This window comes from Rhincodon typus, chromosome 4 (genome assembly GCF_021869965.1).
Source record: "Rhincodon typus isolate 14 chromosome 4, sRhiTyp1.1, whole genome shotgun sequence".
Classification (NCBI taxonomy): Eukaryota; Metazoa; Chordata; class Chondrichthyes; order Orectolobiformes; family Rhincodontidae; genus Rhincodon; species Rhincodon typus.
In genome coordinates this window covers 41,006,569-41,019,435 of record NC_063335.1, presented here as the reverse complement: position 1 = coordinate 41,019,435, position 12,867 = coordinate 41,006,569, and the positions used below count along the sequence as shown (strand labels likewise).

The 12,867-nt window shown below is 41.0% G+C and overlaps 1 protein-coding gene and 1 non-coding gene across 2 annotated transcripts in view; one reads left to right on the top strand and one right to left on the bottom strand.

Annotated features, from left to right (window-relative positions):
* The window catches only part of LOC109935887 (nuclear factor of activated T-cells, cytoplasmic 1-like), a 106,667-nt gene that overhangs the window by 20,298 nt on the left and 73,502 nt on the right, over nucleotides 1-12,867 (bottom strand). The window lies entirely within an intron of this gene.
* LOC125483047 lies at nucleotides 3,000-3,126 on the top strand. Its single transcript, XR_007262044.1, has one exon. It is a non-coding gene; the product is annotated as a U6atac minor spliceosomal RNA (small nuclear RNA).

The following is a 12,867-nucleotide window of genomic DNA, read 5'->3' as shown; positions in this document are numbered from 1 at the left end:
TTTACCCAACATCTAAGATCCATTCAGGTTTATCAATTAACCTGTCAGCCAAGAAAAATTGTAACAAATTTATCCTTCCTTTAACCATTTGTAAAAATGGATTATTAGTCACTAACATGCAACCTTAAACTATACCCACCTCTAAATCCAAACATACACTCATTCATTCACAAATAGGATAGACAAGACAACGTGTTTTGCAGTAATATCATGGGTGGGAAAATAATGGCAAAATAAAAGTTCTGTGGATCAAGAATTAAAACTACAAGGGTGGAATAAGGTGTCTTTCTCACAGTTCTTTTAATTTTTCTTGATTATATCAGGTATTGACAACCATGACGCACTTCAATTTGGCAGTTGGTCAGCTGGAACTGGGTTTTTGCTTGAGTTAGTACTTCTTCCTTTCAGAGAGTTTTACTGCTGGTTTCTGTCCATTCAGAGGGAGAGGGAATAATCTGGCTTGCCTCTAGGCTTTTGCAGGTCCAAATGCATCAGCCCCTCACAGTTATCACAAACTTCAACTTCAAACCAATCCAAAAGCTATTGCTGGGCAGTTATTGTTAACACAAAAACAACTGGTAAAAGTGTGTTTCACAAAGGTATCAAATCCAGCTTCTTGAAAAGTTACATGTCCTTATGTAAGCAACAAGTGAACATTACACAGTTCTCCTTTTAAGTTGAAGGTTGCTGAAGCATTTGCAACAACTTTCAGTCAATAATGCCTATTGAATGATCTATCACGGCCTCCTCCAATGATCCCTAGCGTCACTGCAGCTTTCAGTCAATTCGATGCACACCACGTGATACCAAGAAATAGTCAAAGGCGCTAGACACTGTAAAGTCTACAGACCATGATAACATTCCAATAATAGTGCTGAAGACAAGTGCTCTATAACATGCCACACCCTGAGTCAAACTGTTCCAGCACAGCTACAACATTATCATCGACCTGGCATGGAAAATTGCCCAGGTGTGTCCAGTACACAAAAAACTGATCTCACCAGGCCAACTACCACTCCATCTGTTGATCGTCAGTAAAGTGATGGAAGATGCCATCAACAGTGCTATCAAGCTGCACTTGCTTAGCAATAACCTGCTCACTGACATCCAACTTGTGTTCCACCAGGGCCACTCAGCTCCTGACCTCATTACAATCTTGGTTCAAAAATAGACAAAAGAGCTGAATTCCAGAGGTGAGGTGAGAGTGGCAGCCTTTGACATCAAGGCTGTATTTGACAATGTGCCATCAAATATCCCTAATAAAACTGGAATCAATGGGAATCGGGAGAAAACTCTCTCCTGGTTGGAGTCATACTTGACACATAGGAAGATGGTTGTGCTTGTCGGAGATCAGTTATCTCAGCTCCAGGACATCTCTGCACGGAGTTCCTCAGCACACAGTCTTAGGCTCACCCATTTTCAGTTGCTTCATAAATGATCTTCCCTCCATTGTAAGGTCAAAAGTGGGGATGCTCGCTGATGATTGCACAATATTCTGCACCATTCATGACTCCTCAGATACCGAAGCGCACCGTGTTCAAATGCAATAAAACGGACAGTATCCAAAACAAAAACAGAAATTGCTGGAAAAATTCAGCAAGTTTGGCAGCATCTGTGGAGAGAAAGCTGAATTACCGTTTTGGGTCCAGTAACCCTTCTTCATAAAAGCTGATAAGAGGCAAGTAACTGGCGCCACACATGCCAATCAACCACCATCCCTAACAAAAGAGAATCTAACCATGTCTTATTGACATTGAATGACATTACCATCCCTGAATGCTCCATTATCAGCATCCTCAGGGTTACCATTGACCAGAAGCTGAACTGGAGTAGCTATACAAGTAATATAGCTCCAAGAACAGGTCAGAGGCCAGGTGTCCTGCAGAAAATGACTCACCTTCTGACTCCCTAAAGCCTGTCCATCACCTGAAAGGCCTAAGTCAGGAGCATGATGGAATACTGTCCATTTTTCTAGATAACTGCAACTCTGTAAACACTCATGAAGCTTGACACCATCCAGGACAAAGCAACCTGCTTGACTGGCACCACATCCATAAACATTCACTGCTGCCACCACCTGCATTCAGTAGGACCAATTATGTACCAGCTACAAGATATACTGCAGAAATTCACCAAGGCTCCTTAAACAGCATCTTCCAAACCCATGACCACTACCATTTAGAAGGACAAGGGCAACTGATACATGAGAACACAGCCACCTGCAAATATCCTCCAAGCCATTCACAATCCTGACTTGGAAATATAATGCCATTCCTTCAGTGTTGCTGGGTTAAAATCCTGGAATCCCTCCCTAATTGTGGGTAATTTAGCAATTAGTAGGTCTCCCAAGCCAATAGACTGCAGTGGTTTAAGAAGGCAGCTCATTAGCACCTTCAAAAGGGCAACTCAGGACAGGCAATGAATGTTGACCCAGTGAGTCAACAGTCCATTAATGAATAAAAAAAGACTAAGCCAATAATCAAAACCTCTATTTTCCATTTTATACTTCCAAGTAAAATATATGTATTCCTTATAATCATGGCAAAGTGGAGTGAGAAGACAAGAAATGTAAGCTAGCGAGTGGAAGAGGAAGGTGGAAATATATGGAAACAAAAGGTACAGTGAAGGGCAAATTAAGGGTCAACAGAAAGATGCAGAAAAAGAATTCCATAATTAACTGTGGGGAAGGAGAGTTTGCACATGAACTGAAAGTAGGGGGCAAAGGAGTGCATGTGGTTGAACAAGTGTCTGTTTGAAATAGAAAGGAGCACCAAGCGTATTAGCTTGAATTTCAGAGATGGTTGGAAATGAGACAAACAACTTGCATTTGGGTATTAAAACAAGAGGACCCAGCGTGTTGAAGAAGATGGGTGTCTGGTTGAACTGAAGGGAAGACAGAAAAAAGACTACAGTTGTAAATGATGATTTACAAAAGGAGAGAATATTTACATGACAGTTGGATGGGTGATATGGTGAAGTTGATGAATCTCTATGAGTCAGTGTTGTATGAAAGGAGAGAAGGTTAGCACTCCCCCTGATAAGGATGGAAGGGGTCCTAGTGGCCTTACAACACACAAACGGTTAAGGCATTGCCATCTACTTAGTGGCATCTAACCATGCTTAATTGGCACGGCGGCTCAGTGGTTAGCGCTGCAGCCTCACAGCACCAGGGACCTGGGTTCAATTCCACCCTTGGGCAACTGTCTGTGTGGAGTTTGCACACACTCCCTGTGTCTGTGTGGTTTTCCTCCAGGTGCTCCGGTTTCCTCCCACAATCCAAAGATGTGTAGGTTAGGTGGATGCGCCATGCTAAATTGCCCATGGTGTTCAGGGATGTGTGGGTTTTCGGGGGATGGGTCTGGGTGGGATGCTCCGAGGGTTGGTGTTGACTTTTGGGCCAAAGGGCCTGTTTCCACATTGTAGGGATTCTAATTATCCCTCCTTCCATTCTTGAAGAGTGTCACACTGGCAGCTTTCCAATCCTCTATAACTTATTTAGAGTCCAACGATTTTTGGAAAATTACAACTTATGCATCTACTGTCTCTGCAATCTACTTACATCTCCTCAAGTTATTGAATCTCTGTTGCAGAATCAAGTATACCTCTATTCAGTAGTTACATCAAATAATACTAATCTTCTAACGGCATCTTTCAACTGTCAGTAAATCTGAACTAAGACAGTTGTAGCTTTTAAATTTAACCAAGCACTTGAAATACCACAATAACAGCACCAGTGAAATGTAAACAAAAACCCTACTGAAAGAGTGAAACAAGTGCTCATGTTTTTTTCGAACATGCATCAGATGGCCATCAACGCAATTCAGTACTTTTTAAAAAATCTCTAAATAACAGTTTAAGCTGTTTAAGTTTAAGTTTAAAGAGTCGTGGATTTAAACACCTTCAGCTCATAATTTTAATCAGACTTTATTCACCCCGCAAGAACATGTTTCATCTACTCCATCAATTTGTGCCTCTTATGCAGCAGGTTAAGGTCTTTGCAACAGTCAATATGGGATCTGTTTGAACTCAGCACTAACTGCAAACAATCCCGTGGAGTTCATGTTTCCCTCCTGAATGATTCACAACTTATCCCTTTTCCTATGCCACCAAAAACTGGATCCAAAAACAATGGTGGACTTGTGCGTCCAGGTTCTACCTGACAATTTTAAATCTATGAAATCTTCCCAGCTCCCTGAAAACTTAGTCCATAGTTTTCTCTTTAATTACTCAACGTTCTTTTCTGCTTACTTACTCGACTATTAACCGACAAATGAAATAGCTCAGGGCAAGCATTTGAGCTAAGTATATTTTAATCATTTAAAAAGAGTAGCATTTAACATCAAGAAAAAAAAACAAACCACTCATTTCACAAATGTGGGAACTGAAGTCCTCAACTGTTATGTGGAAAGGAGTGATTTGTATTAACACCCACACATTTAACAATGGAATGTGGTCATAATTATTTCCGTTTTTTTCATTTGTTTTTTCCACTGGCATTTAACAATGGTAAAACTAAAAACTGCTGAGTTGATATTAGCCATTATCTACCTGTAAAATATCCTTATAAGCTAACTTATAGTTATCTCAAGGGGAAGTGGTTGAATGTTACCTATAGGCATGCTGCCAAATTCCTTCTGGGTGCTGTTTAGAAAAAGTACAGAAGGGATTTCTGACAAACAGTTTAGAGGTCAGAATTTGGCTCATCAGGAGCCTGAATTCAACCATCCTAATTACACTCAAAGCTGAAGAGCCAAAGCTCAGCAGACTCTACATTGTGAGGAAAGCCGTGTAGTGCTGACTATTCATGCAAGAGGTCTGATCTCTAGTCTTTGCTATCTGGTCGGTGGCATAGACGATACTACAACTTACACAGGGAATGTGCGCACCTCTGGCTAGGCCAGAGTTCAGGTCTGCAGTTAAGAGTCAACTGCATTGCTGAGTGTCTGGATGTAGAGCAGACCAGGTAACTTCAGCAGATTTCCTTCCTAAAATGACAACAGTGAACCATATGGGTTTTTATGACCACTAACAGTGGTTGTTACATGGTCACCACTCACCTAGCTTTTTAGCCCAAGTTTTTATTGAATTCAGATTGCACAAAATGTCATGGTGGGATTCAAACCCATGTCTCCAGAACATTAGCCTGGGATTCTGGATTATTGGTTCAGTGACATTACCACTACACCACAGATTCCCATTCAATTGGCTTCAATGTTTTTGAGTTAGCGGGGGGAAGATTTGGCTCAAGCCCTTTAGTACGTGGTTGATACTAAAAGGCTAAAAGGCACTTGTCAAAATATTTCCCCATGAAGCCTTTGCAGAGTTAAGTAGCCTGCCAATCTTAGCTATCTAAAATTTATTCTAGCAATGTGGGTGAGATTCAGCGGGGTGTTTAGCATCTGAGCTCCCAGATTTCAGCATGAGTTAGAATTGTTAGGAAACGCAAGTAGAAAATTATAAACGTTTCGCATGTCAAAACAATGACAGTGAAGAGAAATAGTAAAGCTGGCCAAAAAGGTGATAACTATTATTGTAAAAGAAAAGTTTATTGATTAACTAACTGGGTACTGAGGTCATTATCAATATTTATGACCTAGCAGAACATAGAAAAAAATACAGGGTTAATTTTTCTGAATTGTACTAATGGAATTTAGCAACAAATGAACAAAAGTAGGCCATTTGGCCCCTTCAGTTGGTTCGGATATTCAGTAAGATCGTGGATGATTGGCATTTTAACTCTATGGACCTGCCTTGTTTCTATAATCCTAGTGCTGTTGCCTAACAAAAATCTATCCAACTCATTTTGAAATTTCCAAAACACTTTTCGCTTCAATGTCCTTCTGGGGACCTCCATGACATTTGTACTGCCCATATAATATGCTCAGTTTCTCCAGAGGGCAGTTCAAGTGCTTGTGCCTGGATCATGTTCAAACGTTCAAATTCGATATAAATGAGGCAGCAACAATGTCTGCAGGCCTCCCGCAACATTTTCCTGGATCTTTGGCTTTGCTGAGGCCAAAGCTAAAGTTTTGCTTCCAAAAAGCGGGACGTACAAACTTGACTTTAACATAAGCCACCCAATGGGAACAGGGTGGGTTACATCCCCATCTTTACACTGTGCTGCAAGTTGTTTATCCAAAGCAGCACTGGATTTAAAGGGCTATTGTTGATCCTCAAAGATTAAGTGACCAGTGTGGAATGAATCTGACAATCAAAACAGACATGGAAACAACATTATGTAAAAGTAGGTAGTCAAAGTTGAGGGAGAGCTAGGATTCCTCTGCAGGGGGAGAGAACAACAGATAATGCTTTAGGAAATGTGGCATCACTGTGCCATCACCTTTATATCAGAGGGGCTCCTTTAAGGGAAGGCCATGGCAAAACTGACCTCCTATCCCATATTGAATATTTATGTAACTAATAAAAGAAAATGTTAGAAGAGAATGAAAAGTAAAATCATACATTTTTGATGTACTCATGTACCCTGAGTTGGTCAAAGCAACATCTGAAGATTTTTCTTTAATTACTGCAAATCTTAGCAGGTTGGCAATGGGATTAGCAGTTATAGGGATTAAATATCAGACACTGCATAGAGCGGGCAACTAAGCTACGCCTGCCTCTTTGTAGGTTACGTGGAACAATCCCTCTTCCGTACCTACACCGGCCCTAAACCCCACCTCTTCCTCCGTTACATTGATGACTGTATCGGCGCTGCCTCGTGCTCCCACGAGGAGCTCGAACAGTTCATACACTTCACTAACACCTTCCACCCCAACCTTAAGTTTACCTGGACCATCTCTAACACCTCTCTCCCCTTCCTGGACCTCTCTGTCTCCATATCGGGCAACCACCTAGAAACCGATATTCATTTCAAGCCCACCGACTCCCACAGCTACCTAGAATACTCCTCCTCCCACCCACCTTCCTGCAAAAATGCTATCCCCTATTCCCAATTCCTTCGCCTCCGCCGCATCTGCTCCCAGGATGAGGCATTCCACTCCCATACATCTCAGTTGTCCTCGTTTTTCAAGGACCGTAACTTCCCCTCCTCGGTGGTCGAGAACGCCCTCAACCGTGTCTCCCACATCTCCCGCACCTCATCCCTCACACCCCGTCCACGCAATAAAAACCAAAAAAGAATCCCCCTCGTCCTCACGTACCACCCCACCAACCTCGGGATCCAACGCATCATCCTCCGACACTTCCGCCATCTGCAATCCGACCCCACCACCAAAGACATCTTTCCCTCCCCACCCTTATCTGCTTTCCGGAGGGACAACTCTCTCCGTGACTCCCTTGTCCGCTCCACACTCCCCTCCAGCTCCACCACACCCGGCACTTTTCCCTGCAACCGCAGGAAGTGCTACACCTGCCCCCATACCTCCTCCCTCACCCCCATCCCAGGCCCCAAGAAGACTTTCCACATCAAGCAGATGTTCACCTGCACATCTGCCAATGTGGTATACTGCATCCGCTGTACCCGGTGTGGCTTCCTCTACATCGGGGAAACCAAGCGGAGACTCGGGGACCGCTTTGCAGAACACCTACGCTCGGTTCGCAACAAACAACTGCACCTCCCAGTCGCGAACCATTTCAACTCCCCCTCCCATTCCTCAGACGACATGTCCATCCTGGGCCTCCTGCAGTGCCACAACGATGCCACCCGAAGGTTGCAGGAACAGCAACTCATATTCCGCTTGGGAACCCTGCAGCCCAATGGTATCAATGTGGATTTCACAAGTTTCAAAATCTCCCCTCCCCCCACCGCATCCCAAAACCAGTCCCGCTCGTCCCTGCCTCCCTAACCTGTTCTTCCTCCCACCTATCCCCTCCTCCCACCTCAAGCCGCACCTCCATCTCCTACCGACCAACCTCATCCCGCCCACTTGACCTGTCCGTCCTCCCTGGACTGACCTATCCCCTTCCTAACTCCCTACCTACACTCACCTTTCCTGGCTCCATCCCCGCCTCTTCGACCTGTTTGTTTCCTCTCCACCTATCCTCTCCTCTATCCCTCTTCTATCCGCCTCCCACTCTCTCCCTATTTATTTCAAAACCCCCTTCCCCTCCCCCTTTTCTGATGAAGGGTCTCGGCCCGAAACGTCAGCCTCTCTGCTCCTATGATGCTGCTTGGCCTGCTGTGTTCATCCAGCCCTGCACCTAAGTTCATAGTGTCCATTCACATCTGCTATCAAGACAAATATTTAGCTCGTAGTGTTTCAAATATATTTTTGGCATTCCATTAAAATCAGAGTACTGACAGACTTGTGACTTAAAGATAATCAGAAATTAAACAAAATGCAATTGCTTTAAACAAAATCATCACAATACTTTCAGCCGTTCATGCATTTATTCAGTCATCGGCCTTGTTGGAAGCACATTTTAAGACTGAGATTTCAAGGAACTGCTTCCTACTTTGTAGATACTTAGAAAGTTAAGATATTGCTTGCATCCAGTGAAATAATACCTCTTCATTGTATTTCTAACAGCACATAACTCAACCATGTTATTGAAACTTCAAAAGAAACGGCGGCTGGGCAAGCTTGAATTTTAAGCTATGTAGGAGCTGGAGCATTTTACACTTGTTAAACAGGTCAACTCAATTATATCCTTCACCATTTTTGGAAAGTCTCAAGTCCAGCACAGATTAGACTGTGAAAGAATGCACCATATTTTTTGAATTAGGACATCTTTGACTGACGATCAAAAGAACAACAATTCAGGCCAACCAAGTGGCTGTAATTGAATTTCAATTTACAGTTTTCATCAACTTGTCAATCACACCTTGGAAAATAAGATTTCACCTTAGAAGTGTGCACTGTGTACAAGATAACATTAAAACAAATAAGAAAGCATACTTACAACCGGAATTTGATTATGTGGAACAAAATAGAATTAAAAAATATGTCAAACCAGAGCTCACAAGTTTTACAATGTAACACTAGGGGGCATGACATCCTTACCATGTTACTTTCACTGTTCTGTGTATTTTGTTTCACTGCAGACTTTTGGAAACCTCTCTCTACTGCCAAGACACCCTCCCTTATTTAGTGATTTAGCAGCCTTACTCGGATCCCATCAACTCTCAGTCAAATAGATTCCTGTGATAGTGCAAGTTGTTTTATATGACTTAAAGAGACAAAGGGTTAGGGGTTCAATTCTTCTTAAATTCTTTTCATATTACATATCAAGCTTCTTGTCTCTGGACATATGCTTTTTACACTCACACAACATACGGCTACTGGCCTTCACTGTCAAAATCAACGTGTTGTTAAGTGAAGTCTTTTCAGCTTTTCATTCAATAAACTGTGAAGTGTAAAAAAAATCTTAAATAACAAATAGAGGGCAGATGGTCTGCTGAAAAATAAACCTTGGAGCAAACTTCAGCTGCAGATTCCTCTTGCTTAATGACATGCTGTGCTTCATGTTTATGTGACATCTCACAGCTTGTTTATCCAATTTATATCACCTTTCTTCTTTTACAAAGTGGGCTTGATCCACCAGCCTGTTGGAGAAATAAACTCCTGGAAATAGGCCACTATTGAAATTATAAATATAAAAGGTACAGAACACACTGGAGTACTGTGCATGGGTCTTTCCTCCATATTCCATGCATTGCAGAAGAAGAAGATTTACAAGAATGGTAGCTGAAGTGAGAGGTTATGCCTGTCAGGTAAAATTGAACAAACCTAGCCTCTACTCTGAGAGGGTTAACCCAATAGAGTCTTTCAGATTATGAAAGAATTTGATGGAGCAGGTATTTCCACTGTAGATAAGTCCGAAATTAGGTTCCATAAATATATGATAGTCACTAACAAGTCCAACAGGGAATTCAACACAAACCTCCTTAACCAGAGAGTGGTTAGAATGTGGAAGTTGTTACCACAAGGAGTTTGAGACAAGTAACAGCGATGTATTAAAGAGGAAGCATAAACATGTGCAGGAGAAAGGGATAGAAACTTATGTTCGCAAGTTAAGCTGAAGAAAAATGACAGAAAGGATTATGTGGAAATTAAATACGAGAAAGGAATAGTTGGGTCAATAGCTGGTTTCTGTGTTCTGCATTCTATGCAATGGTACAAATGTAGTTCTGTTTCATAAATGTTTTAACACTTTTTTTAACAATGTATGTTAACTTTTACAGTTTGTCCAGATGACAAAGATATTGCAAAGCTATAGGAACCACATAAACCTGCCCCACCCATGCAATACACTAAATGTATGCTTCATATTAGCTGCTGAAAAAATGAACAAACAAACATGTGGTGGTTTCTAATTAGCACAGCAGTACAACACATGAGGTCATGCCAAGCTGCCTTTGTCAACAATGCCATTAAAATAAAAATGATTTTTTTGAAAATTTGGTTTACTTTTGGCATCACCCTTTTGAAGTCCCTCGACTTTCTCATGAGTGAAATAAATTGCACCAAACAGATAATTCCTCTGAGAACTAATCAACCAAAGCATAAAAACTAGGTCGATCAGATGGAGTGGCACAGTGAAGTTGCACCCTGCCTCTTTCCATCTGGGAACTGGATTTTGATCCAACCCAGAATGACGGATAAAAGTCCCTTTTCTGTGTTAGTGCAAGGAAGAAATGTTCTTAATCAATGTCAGCCAACTTTCTAGGGGGACCAGTTTACAACAATGTCTCTGTCTGAGTCTAATTTGGGACTTGGATTCGTCAACAAAGTAACTGCAGTGTGAAACTATACTACTGGGGATACTCTCGTGAGATTATTATTTGGGTCCATAGTTCTCCTGAGAAATCTTTATTCTAGATCTAACCTGGGAATGGTTGTTAGTAAAGTTCTGTTTTAAGAATGCTTCTAATCTCAAAATTTGATAACATTCATATTAATAAGCAGAAAAATCACTTTTGCTGGAAGATGTGATAGGATTGTGGTAAGAAATCTCAGTTCTTCTCTTACAAATTTAATTACTTGACCATTCTTGAAATCTACTCCAATGAGCTGTATTATAATTTATTCTTCAGAACCATGCAACTGATCTTTAGCAAGTTTTTACATTAATAAAACGTGTAGTAAACATAGATAGTGCGCTAATCTTCTTAGAAAAGTGTAGTTCGTTGCATGTAATAATGGAATTTGAAACCTTTCAACCACTGCATTCTCTGGCATGTAAAGGGTTAATGTTACATACGTAAATAAGATTTTATACATCATGACAATAAGATCACAGGACTACCAGAACAACTGAAAGTTCTACACAAAGCCACATGTAAAGTCTTGTCCTATGCATAGTCAGAAGATATCGGTTAATAAAAGGTAATGTTTACTAATAACCAAGTTTCTCACTGTCTCTATCAACCCCAATCTTGATAAAATTGGATGACAATCACAGAGAGCATAAACAGACCCTCCAAATGCGTTTGTTGAATTAATTTACTGAACAATAACCAAGCAGAAAGATTGAAACCAATATACCACTTTGCGAATTTGGGAAACAATCCACTTTAATTGAAACTTGCCCTCATTTTAACCAGAACTGATTATCCTTGAAATGTCTGGCTGAGGGAAGGCGATTTCACCCATCACAAAATGATATCTCGTACCTAAATATTGAGGGGGCACTTATAATAGCTATTGTGAAGTGAATGTATTACCATTTTATTATGAATATCTGGTTCATGTTTAACTTTAGGAATTAAAACATAACTGTACAAAATGGACCAAATACAATTAAAGTCACAATTGCACAGATGGAATAAGAGAACAGTCTTTCTTTAGCTGGAATAGTGGAGACACGGGACTGGATTTTATGCCCATCATCACCAAACCCCTCTCCACCCAGCCGTCTCCCTATCCCCCAACACACACACACACACACACACACACACACACACACACACACACACAGACAGACACTGATTTCAGCAGGATGGGGAGAAGTTTGTAAAAATATGTTGGGCACATAGTGCATCTTGTTCCCGCTCATCCCCACCTGTCCTCCATAATACATAATGGGTGGGAAATCACCCATGTCCCTGCACACTCTGAGACCTATTCCGGTCCTTAACTGCACAATTAAGGCTTAAATCTACCTCCAGTGCCATGAATCATGACCCTCGGGCCAGAGTGAGAAGGCTGTGTGGAAAAGGCTTCTACGAAAAGGTAAGCAGGGAGTTATACGTTTGACACAAGTATGTACGTGACTTTAAGTGTCTGTGACTTCCCAGAGAATTCTTGAGGAAAGTAAGAAATAAACCTGAACATATAACATACGTAGTTATAAACCATATTTTTAAGTTATAGCTTTTGTTTCAAGTCATCTATGTAAAATAAAATATGTTTTGCTCAAAAGTAAAATTTTGTGGCACAGTTGTACTAGTTAAAATGGGGAGTTTAGATTTCATTTTTTAAAATGTTAATGGTCCCTAACCGAATCATAATAATTTAAAATTGAAAATAAATAGTTATCACATTTAAGCAAAGTGAGCTGCGTATGGCAAGTCAGTGTTGCTTCAGTAGCTAGGTCTGAAGTGACAAATAAAGTTTTATAATTTAACAAATGAATAGCAGATTCTAGAACATGGGAAGTAATCAAAGAATGATTGTTTAACAGTGAGCAAGTATGAAATCAGAAGTGATTTATGAACATTTAAAGTTTGTGGGTGCAGAATTACCAGTCCAGCAATACAACATATGTAACAAATTGAAAACACTTGTTTATCCACTTAATTTTGCTTTTTTTAAAAAAGTGGTAATTCTAACAAATTTTGTACAGTCAGGATGATGGGACTAAGCTGCCAGACTAACGGCTTTTACTGAATAGTATAATATGAACCCAAAGGTTCCTGACGCTCTCAGCTCTGGTGCAATGCCAATTAAGGTACTGGAGGTTGCA